The sequence below is a fragment of the Phoca vitulina genome, unplaced genomic scaffold (genome assembly GCF_004348235.1).
Source record: "Phoca vitulina isolate PV1807 unplaced genomic scaffold, GSC_HSeal_1.0 scaffold67, whole genome shotgun sequence".
Taxonomy (NCBI): Eukaryota; Metazoa; Chordata; class Mammalia; order Carnivora; family Phocidae; genus Phoca; species Phoca vitulina.
This window is the reverse complement of record NW_022589770.1, coordinates 5,005,258-5,016,947: the sequence shown is the minus strand read 5'-3', so window position 1 is coordinate 5,016,947 and position 11,690 is coordinate 5,005,258. Positions and strand designations below refer to the sequence as shown.

At 38.8% G+C, this 11,690-nt stretch overlaps 1 non-coding gene across 1 annotated transcript; it reads left to right on the top strand.

Annotated features, from left to right (window-relative positions):
* Window positions 1-10,733: 10,733 nt before the first annotated feature.
* On the top strand, window positions 10,734-10,837 carry LOC116624503. The gene has a single exon (XR_004297909.1). It is a non-coding gene; the product is annotated as a small nucleolar RNA U13 (small nucleolar RNA).
* Window positions 10,838-11,690: the final 853 nt, after the last annotated feature.

The window sequence follows — 11,690 nt, the reverse complement described above, 5'->3', positions numbered from 1 at the left end:
TACTCTCCACTATATATAAGATGGTTGTCTTAAATATTTCCCTTACGCACACCAAGAACCCCATCAGAAAGTATAACTTTGCTTCAACCATCAAACATAATTTAGAAATTCTCAAGAGGAGAAGTAAAGTCTGTTGTATTTACCTATAGTTTTACTCTTTCCATTGTTCTTTCTTCCTTCCTGATGTTTCAAGTTTCCCTCTTTTATCATGAAGGTAGGACCACAGTTTTGTCCTTGGTGTTTGGTTAAAGAAGGGTAATAATTATCTAAGCTTTTCTGTCTTGCTAGGCTGCCCCTTTCCTTGTTCATTGGCTGTAGAGAGCAGGCTTTTGTTTGTGTCTGTTGAAATTTCTAGTTGCTGGCTTTTCCAGCACCTATTTCAAGATGTATGAGGCAAAAAGAAAACCTAGCAGACAATTCACCACTGTGTCATTCCTTGGGTCCCAAAGTCTCTAGCCAGTCTGTAATCTTTTCACCTTTCAGAGACTTGTTTTTGTTTTTGTTTTTTTTAAGATCTTACTTATTTATTTGACAGAGAGAGAGACAGCAAGAGAGGGAACACAAGCAGGGGGAGTGGGAGAGGGAGAAGCAGGCTTCCCGCAGAGCAGGGAGCCTGACGCGGGGCTCGATCCCAGGACCCTGGGATCATAACCTGAGCCAAAGACAGACACCCAACGACTGAGCCACCCAGATGTCTCCAGAGACTTCTTATATTTGTTATATTTACAATGTCCAGTGGACCTATTTTTCTCTTTCCCTTTATCACCAAGTTCGTGGGTAGAAAATCATTTATTAAAAATAGTTTGCCTCTACTTCATCACTCACAACTTAACCTTCATCTCCAGTGGAATCGAACTCCAAGAGAGCAGGGGCTTGGTTTTATTCATGACTGTGTCCTAGGGATACAGTGCCTGACACAAAGCAGGCCTTTAGTAAATATTTCTTGTCACTACATTATCCTAGTAACTTTTCCTTCTTTATTTTCTCAGTGCACCACTCCAGTATAGAAACTTCGTTAGCTCATGCGTGAATTAAAATATTGGTTTATGTTTCATGTTTTCTCCCTGTGCCTTTCTTTATACCATTATCTTCCTCAGAAATGCCCTTCAATCATTCTCTGCTTATTAATTTTTTTTCTTCTCTTTAAAGTCCAGATCTAGTTACTCCTCTTAGGTCTCTTCCTGGCCTCATCATCCTATTCTAAAATCCTATATACACTACTTTCTGTAGTACTCATTTTTTAAATTAACATATTGTCTCAATTGAAAATGTTTTCAGCTCTAATTAACAGAAAACTCTGCTGTAGTGGCTTATGCAAAAGAAATTAAGAGAGAGATGCTGGCATTGCAGCTTGATTACTTTGGGGTCAGTGTCTCTTCAATTTACTTGACCTTTTTCCTCATGCTGGCTTGTCTACTTGTAAGCAGATGACTGCTCTTCTGGGAACCACATCTGAACTTTAGGCAGGAAAAAGGGCATAGAATGAAAGGATAAACTATGCAGGTCCATCTCTTTTTATTTAGAAAACAAAAGTTCTGGGGCACCTGGGTGGCTCAGTTGGTTAAGTTAAGCATTTGCCTTCAGCTCAGGTCATGGTCCCAGGGTTCTGGGATCAAGCCCGAGGCAGGCTCCCTGCTCAGGGGGGAGCCTGCTTCTCCCTCTCCCTCAGCTCCTCCCTGCCCCACTTGTACTCTCTCTCAAATAAATAAATAAAATCTTAAAAAAAGAAAAAGGAAACAAAAAGTTCTTCCAAAAGTCACATTGAGCAGACTTCTCATTTTATCTTTGGGACAATATTCTGTTACATAGCCACTCCTTGATGGAAAGTGCAAGTGAGGAAAGGGTTGTCAATAGGAATTTAGTTAGCCAAACAATGATATCTGCCATATGTATCCATATATATCTATATAATACATTTAGGTAAATATCTCTCCCTAATTAGTTTGAAGATATTTGAGATCAGAGATCCAGTCAGAGTTAGTCATTTCATACTTCACACTAGATGAATGTAAGGTCCCCCTAATTTCATGTATTTCTACTATAAACAACAAGGAAAACTCTTAAATGGGGACTTTAAACCTAAAACAATTATTTGAGAATTATTTAGTCAGCTCAGTTTCTTCTGAAATTAATAACTTTTTTAGTCAGGGAGGCAGAACCACTATGAGTTATGGGAGGAGAGTTTCTTTTTTCTTTTTCTTTTTCTTTTTTACAGGAAGTAGACCTTTCATAATCGTGGCAGGAACCGGAGAAGTGAAGGTCCAAGAAACACATTAGAAGGTGAGAGAGGTAGGAACTAAGGAGTCAATCTAAGCAACCAAACATGTCCAACTGCCAAAATAGGACTGACTAGGGAAGGTTTATGGGGAGATCTCTGGGAAGTTGTGCCTCCATTCAGCTAGCACCCCTGTGGATCAGCTGCCGAGCATCTGCTGTAGGGCCTGGGGCCACTGTTGGTCAACAGCGTCACAAGTTGGGAAGAAGAGCCAGGTATGGATTGGAGGACAATGAAGACAAGCTGAAACCTGCTGGTCCTCTACATCTGTCTCTTCCAGCATCTAACCACAAGGACCTGCAGAGTAATGGCTGCCGCTTCACTTCCACCTTCCAAATCTCTCTGAAATTCTTCTGACCAACTCTAATTTGGAATCTTTCAGGGAAGAGGATTTTGGGAAATGTGATCCAGCTTATTCAAGTTGGCACAGAACAAACCATCACACTAAGTAAACTATACAAATGGAAGTTGAATCTCATCACTTAGGGACTCAAAATGATTGAAATTCCTGGAGGGGTAGGACTATGTCTTAGGCTATTTCTTCTGTCCCTTTTGTCCTAGCCAATTCTTAAATCATGTGTTGTCCTCATTGATCTTACTGTGCAAGCTAGGTTTTCCGCTGCCCTGGTACCTATGTCCTACGAGGAAAAAAGAGTCCCTTCTTTGATTTAGACTATAACATGCTGCCCAGGCAGTCTTGTCTTTTGACTTTGTTTTGGTTCTTGTATTTCTGTCGGCTTCCTCTCCTGTTCCTCTGTTCTGGCTACAATCCTTATGTGTTCTCTAGTATATCTAGCTGCTTCTCTCCTGCCTAAGCATGTTTCTTCTAGGTAGTAATTTATCTTTGGGTGATGTAGTTCTCCCATTTTTGTTTTAACTAACAAACATATATTCAACTGCAGATATTTATTGAACATCTCAGATACTATCTAACCCTCCATAGGAGTTCAAGGAACAAAAATATCTATATAACAAGAGATGGAGTAAAATATACCAACATAAAGCAACAAATAAATAGCTTTCAGAGTTCAGAGAAGGGAATTGAATTCTGCCTGCCTGTGGGCCCTTTATTTACCTTTTCCAATCAAGGAACTTCTTATAAAATTTCTAAATCCTCATAATATTGCAGTATTTCTATTATAAGTTAGCTACAAATAGTAGACTCAAATTAAATACACAGAATTTAAGCAATATCAAATAAAACAGTGTTGAAAAAAGCTATGTACAAAGGTTTGTAAAGGAAGATGTAATAATAACTTTAAACCACATAAAAATTGAAGAAGCACTGATTGTGAAAATATAAATACAGAACTAGGAAAACTAGGCTGTAATTTTATTCCACTGACTATTTGGAAATTATTTTTCTTTTTTGCACTGTTTTGGTGACATGAACTTCTGGGGTTCAGAATTATTTAGTGTTGCATACATTCACTCAAGCTTAGTTTTCACATCATAAAATTTGTCACTTGATGGCATGAGTAAACAATAACACTGGTAGTGGTTTTAGGACATTTTATTCACATGCAACCTCATCACCAGTGAATGCCAGAAAGGGTTTTTGAAGACAATGCAGATGTAGAAAATTTTGTTTTTTTAATGAAGTTATACATTTCTTCTTTGTATAAAAATTAAATGCCATAAACTAGACTGTACTTATAATTTCACATTAGTGTATATGAATAGGTAAGGGAAATATGACCCCGCTCATTATGAAGTTCAAGTGTGGATTTACATATAATAAGGTACAATTGTCCAAATAGCTGCAGGACTGAGGAAATGGTTATAAATGTTCTGCAGGAGCAATGCTGACAAACTGTCATGTGTTTTCTTTGCTAACATTTTAGGTAAGGGGAACGTTAAGACGTAGAATTTGTTCTGGAGGATGAAAACTCAACTTCTCATTCAGTCTAATCTCATCAATCCAGCTTAGATTTGGTCCAGCCTCTAAAATTCAATTTAGTGTCTTTTACCCACTGCTACTTCATGCCTCCTGGTTAAGGTAGAACAAAAAGGAGGAAAAAGATACAGTGAAATTTTATCTTTAGATCCTGTTCTAGTTTACTCTTGATATGGAACTGTAAATCTTTCAAAGGATTTTTTTTTTTCTATTTCAAGATACTTTATGAAAACTAGGGTAGCTGCATTAAAAAGAACACTTTTTTTATTGTGGTAAAATATAACATAACATTTACAATTTTAACCATTTTTAAGTGTGCAGTTTAGTGACATTCAGTACTTTTACATTTACATTGTGATGCAACTATCACCACCATTTCCAGAACACTTTCCTGATCCTAATATAAACACTTCTTGTCCTAATTTACTTGTAGGAGAGTAGGGTCATTAGGATAGAGAGACACATCACAACTCTATGTGTTAGTCATGTCCTTGATGGAAAGAGAGAGTGAGCAGTAGCATTGTGACCTTGGTTAGTGGTCTACTTCCGGAAGTCTTGAAGAGATACGTATGGAGAACAGCTCAGATAATGCACATTGTTCTTTGCTAAGGAATCATGTCTTTAATCTCTAAGGTGTAACTCTTGGATTTATTGTGCTGGGTTGAACCTCAAGGGATCTTATATTATTTTTTAAAATCCCTATGACCCCAAACCTCACTACAAACAGCCTAAACTTGGCCATTCCTAAGGGCCATGAAAACCTTTCTCTACAGTTGAGAATAGGCTCAGAAAGATAAAGCCAAGAAAAAGAGTGATAAGGAAAAACAAGCATTTCTCTTGAAGGCATAGAGCAACAGTTCCAGACATCTACACCCTCCCTATCTTCTTTATCTTGGGCCCCACTCTGTATTCTCCTTGGTCTTCTAGACAGTGTAGAGGATGGGAGGATAAGACTCAAGGCCTTCTTCCTACACCAGCTACATAAAAGAGGATAGGATTAAACAACCCAAAGAAATAGGACATTTGAAGAGAAGAAAATTGAAAAACCAAAATAAAAACTGAAAATTCCAGAGGGAATAAAGCAATCAAAAAAGTCCTCCCAGGGACACCTGGGTGGCTCAATCAGTTAAGCGTCTGCCTTCGGCTCAGGTCATGATCTCAGGGTCCTGGAATTGAGCCCCACGTCTGGCTCCCTGCTCAGCAGGGAGCCTGCTTCTCCCTCTCCCTCTGCCTGCAGCTCCCCCTGCTTGTGCTCTCTCTCTGTCAAATAAATAAATAAAACCTTAAAAAAAAAAAATCTTCCCAAAAGATTTCAAAATGATGATGATAATAATAATTTTAAAAATTACTGAGTGCTTACCATGTGCTCACAAAAATCCTATGAGGAATGTACAATTTTTTTTCCCATTTTTGATGAGGAAACTGAGGCACAGAGAGGATAATGGGTTTTATTTAATTCATTCATCCCACTAATATTTAATCTGTTTGGTGAGAGGTGTTCGGGATATAGCACTAAACATATTTGATATTGGCCATTCTGCCCTCATGAAATTTACAATCAAATGGAGGAGATAAATAAACAAAAATAAAAGCAGGCAAATGAGTAAATTTCAGATCGAATCAGGTGGTATGAAGAGAACATAAGAAAAGGAAGTTGAGTTTGGGACTAATTTAGGCAAGGTAATCAGGGATGACCTTTCTATAGAGATAAGGTCTAAATAGTTCCTCAAAGGAGGCGAAAGAGCTACTCAATTCCAAGGGTGAAGGAAGCATTCCAGGCAAGATAAATAGCATGTGCAAAGAGCTTAGTGTATTCTTGAAACTGAAATAAAACCTGTTTGGCTGGAGTGTACATAGATGGGTGGGAACAAGGCATTAGCTGATGTTGAAAGACTCCAGATCATGCAGGGCCTGTAGGCCACAATTAAAGGTTTCAACTTTACTGTCTCTTTTTTATGTATACCCATATGTTAACTGTCATTAGCTCCTGGTAGTGGGGTTAGAGTTTTTTTTTTAATATTTTTTTCTTTTTCTTTTTTGAAGTTTTAAGAACAAGCATATATTATTTATGTAAAAACAAATACAGATCCTTTTTCTTTTAAAAGTGGATATGGTATGATTCCATTTATGTGAAATGTCAATAAATGGTAAATCTACAGAAATAAGGAGCAGATCAGATTGTGATTTTGGTTGCCCAACTCTATAAATTTACAAACAAACAGAGAAACCAATTTAATTGTACCTCCAATGGGCCAATTTGATGGCATGTAAAATAAATCTCAGTAAGTCTGCTTTGAAAAATGGAAGTAAGTACAAACTTGGGATGATTTCTAAAACCAGAGACAAATAAAATAAGATAAAATAAAAATAAAATAAAACCAGAGACAAAATAAACTACCTGTAGAAGGTGAAAGAAAGGTTTGGCTGTTCTGGAGCCTGTAAAGAACCTTAAAGCTTTGCCCAAATCTCCACCCTTTTGCAGAACTACCTATGTCTGCTCCTTCTAAGTGCTCTTGCAGCTTGCTTCTGATATTTGCTCTTTTTTTTTTTTTAAGATTTTATTTATTTATTTGACAGAGAGAGAGACAACACAAGCTGGAGGGACAGAGGGAGAGGGAGAGGGAGAAGCAGACTCCCCGCTGAGCAAGGAGCCTGATGTGGGGCTCGATCCCAGGACCCCAGGATCACGACCTGAGCGAAAGGCAGATACTTAACCGATTTAGCCACCCAGGTGACCCTGACACTTGCTCTTAATTTTTATAGGAGTTATGATGAGAAATGGAGTGGGGTATGGGCAGAATATAAGAATAACACATATGACTTTGGAAGGTTTTTTTTTTTTTTTCCCTCAGAGTTTGGGAGCTTTTTCTGGTTATTTATTGCTGTATAACAAACTACTTCAAAACCGTAGGGGCTTCAAAGAGTAACTATGTTACTATTTCTCCTAATTCTGTGAGTCAAAAAATTTGAACAGGCCACAGAGGGAATACTCCATAATTGCTCCATGTGGTGCCTGCAGGGGCTGAGCCATCCAAGATGGCTTCTTCACTTACTTGTCTGGTGCCTTGGTTAGAGTAACTCAAATAACTGGAGGCTGGCTGGAAGAGCTCAATATGGGTCATATGTCTGTGGCTTTGGTTCTCACAATTGGCTGGGTTCCTCCTCAGGTCTTCCCTATTTAGTCCTGTGCCTCCACTCCTCCATGTAGTTTCTGCAACTGGTTTCTCCCCTAGGGTAGCGGGACTTCTTAGAGGCAGAGAGTTTCTCCAGAGTGCAAGAGCAAATGATGCCAGGTCTTCCTAAAGATTTAGGACCAGAGCTGGTGCAGTATCACTCCACAGATTTTATTGGTTAAAACAAGTCCTAGAGCCACTCCAGTTTTAAGGGATGAGGTATCCACAAGGGTTGGACAACCAAGAGGCACACATGTTTCATTACAGGCCACCAGGTTACTGTCTCTTACACTCACCTTTTCCTTCAGCCCCTCGGTTACTCAGTAAGCTCTTGCATTAGATATAATAAATACCTTTCTGCTTGAAATATCTAGCTTAAGATTCTGTTGACTACAGGGGCGCCTGGGTGGCTCAGTCGGTTAAGTGTCTGACTCTTTGATTTTGGCTCAGGTCATGATCTCATGGGTTGTGGGATCGAGCCCGAGGTTGAGATCTGCACTAGGCGGGAAGTAGCTGTAGATTCTCTCCCTCTGTCCCTGCCCCCCACCCCACATGCACATGCATTCTATCTCTCTCTCAAATAAATAATCTTTAAAAAAAATAAAAGGAACGGCATAAGGAATATAGTCATTGATATTGTAATAGCATTGTATGTGATGGAGGGTAGCTCCACTTGTGAGCAGAGCATAATGTAGAAACTTGTTGAAGCACTATGTTGTATACCTGAAACTAATGTAATATTGTGTGTCAACTAAAAAAAAAATACAATAAATTAAACAAAAGAAATACAACATCTTTCACAAGAGAGGGAAGCTTTCTTATTAATTACTTGACAAAATTAATTTTACTTATTTATCTAAAAAATTTTTTTTAATTTAAAATTTTTATTTATTTTTATTTTTATTTTTTTAAAGACTTTACTTATTAATTTGAGAGCGAGAGAGAGAACAGGCACAAGCAGGGGTAGTGACAGAGGGAGAGGGAGAAGCAGGCTCCTCCCTGACCAGAGAGTCCAACGTGGGGCTCCGTCCCAGGACTCCATCGCAGGACCCCGGGATCATGACCTGAGCTGTAGGCAGACACTTAAACGACTGAGCTACCCAGGTGCCCCGAAAGTTTTTTTTTTTTTTTTTTTTAAGTAATCTCTACACTCAACATAGGGCTTGAACTTACAACCCCGAGATCAGAGTTGCGTGCTCTACCTACTGAGCCAGCCTGGCACCCATTGATAAAATTAATTAATTAATTTATTTAATTAAGTTAATTTTTTTTAAGATTTTATTTTTAGGTGATCTCTACACACAACGTGGGGCTCAAACCCACAATCCTGAGATCAAGAGTTGCCTGCACTACCAACTGAGGCAGCCAGGCACCCCTGACAAAATTAATTTTAAACATTTACAAGAATAATGAGCAACATTATTTTTATTTATTTGTTTTTTTAAAGATTTTATTTATTTATTTGACAGAGAGAGACACAGCGAGAGAGGGAACACAAGCAGGGGGAGTGGGAGAGGGAGAAGTAGGCTTCCCGCCGAGCAGGGAGCCCGATGTGGGGCTCGATCCCAGGACCCTGGGATCATGACCTGAGCCGAAGGCAGACACTTAACGACTGAGCCACCCAGGCGCCCCAATGAGCAACATTATTAAAAGTCCTTCCCCTTGAGATTGTTTTCCAATGCACATAGTGATGTGGACTGATGGCCAATAAAAGATTTGTATGTACAAGGAAAAAAAAAAAACCCCAAAAAACAAAATGAGTCATGAGACAGACCAATATGCAGATTTTCAAAGGAATAGTAACCCATCTTGGACCCCATACCAACTCTAAGAACATTAAAAATGTTCAGATGTGGGGGGATTCAAGGACAATTTTGAAGAGATTTCTTTCGAGAAAATTTATGATATATTTTGTGTCCCAGATCACCAAGCAACAGAGGTAAAAAGTTCCTCCCAACTCTCCAGGCAAGGGCTTTAAGAAGACCTCTTGGGGAACTTGATATACATCTCCAGTGGTGGGGGAACATGGAGGGTAGGGCAGACTGGAGCCCTGTTGACTTCTGACCAAGAAGACTGATGCAGGGGCTCTGGGTGGCTCAGTCAGTTAAGCATCTGCCTTTGGCTCAGGTCATGATCCTGGGGTCCTGGGATCGAGCCCCGCATCAGGCTCCCTGCTTGATGGGTTGCCTGCTTCTCCTTCTCTCTCTGCCGCTACCCCCTGCTTGTGTGCGTGCTCTCTCTCTCAAATAAATAAATAAAATATTAAAAGAAGAAAAAAGAAGACTCATGCAAAGGGCAATGAGCTTCCAAGAAAGAGATGATGTGGAGTACCGTTGGAAAATCAGAAGATGGAGAGCAGGAGACAGAAATTCTTTTGCCCATGTCATAGGAGTAGTAGGTGGAGAATACCAGCAAGGAGCCTCAGAAGAATCCACAGAAGTCTTCAACACAGAAGAAGACAGCTTTAAACATTTACTGAACCTTTGGACCCAGCAATTCCAATCCTACCTCCCATAATTAGTTTGACAGAAATGTATACATATATACATCAAAGACATGTATAAGATGTTCATAGCAGAATTTTTCATATTAGTCCAAACTGAAAGCTTTCTAAATGTCTATCAACAGTGGAATGGATAAATGTGATATATTCCTACAATAGAGTATTATCCAGCAATACATTAAAGAATGGCTTGCTGAATCATTTAATCACATGGATAAATCTCACACACATTGAGTGAAATAAACCAGATATAAAATAGTATATTCCGTATAATTCCATTTATGGAAAGGTAAAAAAAAAAATAGACAAAACTAGCCTATATTGATAGAGGTAAGCATAGTGATTAAGTACATGGATGTTCTCATTTTGTAAAATTCCACTGAGGTGTATTATGTGTAATATTTTAATTTAAAAAATTACAAACACAAATTTCCTAGACCCAAAGCATATGAGATCATCTTATGATAGAAGTTAAGTATGAATTGTCTGCTCCCTTTTCACCTCCTTCCCCTAAGTAGTAAATGAGAAAAGAAGAAATTCACTATGTTTTCCGTAAAAGCAAGCATCCCACCTGAAACCAGGCCCTACCTAAAGGTGTGTGGGTAGGGAAATCTTAACCTTTGCATGCAGATTAAAGTGTTAATATAGATTGATTCATATATTGGACAAGACATTCTAATTACTGAATTGAAAATAGACTGGCCTCTTATGATGTTTGGACTTCCAATTATCTAAGAGAGATCAGAAAAGTCAAACTTGAGTTTTATTCAGGAGGATGGAATAAACCTTGCCCACTGAATACATCTTAAAGGGACCATGAGAAACAACATATAGGTGCATTTTTATTATATCTCACTATTTTGCTTGTTTAATATACTGCTACAAATCCTTTTGTAGTTCATAAGCATGATGATTCAGTGTTCGCGCTGTTGTGTGACTTTTGCCTCCCTCAAACCTTGTTGTGACATTGGCACATTACCTGTCTGACATGAAAAAAAACCACTTATATTGCTCACTACCAATGCAAAAATAGGCTTTTGGATTTAAAAAATAGGAAATTAGTAAGAGAAAGAGAATTTCTTAAAATAATTTCTAATACATAATCAGTCAAAAGTATATTTAAAGGGAATAAATGTAAGAATTATTTCACATTAGGGGTGCCTGAGTGGCTCAGTCGGTTAAGCGTCTGCCTTCAGCTCAGGTCATGATCTCAGAGCCCTGGGATCAAGCCCTGCATTGGGCTCCCTGCTCAACGGGGAGTCCGCTTCTCCCTCTGCCTCTCCTCCTGCTTGTATTCTCCCCCCCTCAAATAAATAAAATCTTAAAAAAAAAGAATTATTTCACATTAATGTCACAAATAATATAAATGTTGTTGCCCCTTTTATTCAGAAATTTTCTGAGAATTTGGGGCGCCTGGGTGGTTCAGTCGTTAAGCGCTTGCCTTCAGCTCAGGTCATCATCCCAGGATCCTGGGATCGAGCCCCACATCGGGCTCCCTGCTCAGTGGGAAGCCTGCTTCTCCCTCCCCCACTCTCCCTGCTTGTGTTCCCTCTCTCGCTGAGTCTCTCTCTGTCAAATAAATAAATAAAATCTTTAAAAAAAATTTAAAAAAAGGAAATTTTCTGAGAATTCTATCCAATGTAGTAAACAAGGTAACACAAGTGAGTTATAACTGCCAAGACTGAAGAGAAAAAACTTGCCTGGCTGGCTTAGCTGGTAGAGCACGTGACTCTTGATTTTGGGGTTGTGAGTTCAAGCCCCATATTGGGTACAGAGCTGAGTTAAAAAATTGCCATTATTCAGAGGCAATATAATTATTACCAAAATATTCCAAGAGAATGA